Source organism: Mauremys reevesii, linkage group 14 (assembly GCF_016161935.1).
Source record: "Mauremys reevesii isolate NIE-2019 linkage group 14, ASM1616193v1, whole genome shotgun sequence".
Taxonomy (NCBI): domain Eukaryota; kingdom Metazoa; phylum Chordata; order Testudines; family Geoemydidae; genus Mauremys; species Mauremys reevesii.
Window position 1 is genome coordinate 22,836,935 of NC_052636.1, and position 764 is coordinate 22,837,698.

The following is a 764-nucleotide window of genomic DNA, read 5'->3' on the forward strand; positions in this document are numbered from 1 at the left end:
CCCCCAGACCTCTGCCCCCCACCCCCACTGCTGGGCTCCCCTCCCCACACTGTCCAACTCCCCTGCTTCCAGGATCCCTCCCCTCTGCCCTCCTCCCCTCTGAGCAAAAACTCGACATTATTCCAGGGCCACCCACAGGATTCAGGGGGCCTGGGGCAAAGCAATTTCGGGGGCCCCTTCCAGACAAAAAGTTGCAATACTGTAGAATACTGCAAAGAATCCTGTGGCACCTTATAGACTAACAGACGTTTTGCAGCATGAGCTTTCGTGGGTGAATACCCACTTCTTCGGATGCAAGCAGTGGAAATTTCCAGGGGCAGGTTTATATAGGCAAGCAAGAAGCAAGCTAGAGATAACGAGGTTAGTTCAATCAGGGAGGATGAGGCCCTGTTCCAGCAGCTGAGGTGTGAAAACCAAGGGAGGAGAAACTGGTTCTGTAATTGGCAAGCCATTCACAGTCTTTGTTTAGTCCTAAACTGATGGTGTTAAATTTGCAGATGAACTGGAGCTCAGCAGTTTCTCTTTGAAGTCTGGTCCTAAAGTTTTTTTGCTGTAGGATGGCCACCTTAAAATCTGCTATTGTGTGGCCAGGGAGGCTGAAGTGTTCTCCTACAGGTTTTTGTATATTGCCATTCCTAATGTCTGATTTGTGTCCATTTATCCTTTTCCTTAGAGACTGTCCAGTTTGGCCGATGTACATAGCAGAGGGGCATTGCTGGCATATGATGGCATATATTACATTGGTGGACGTGCAGGTGAATGAA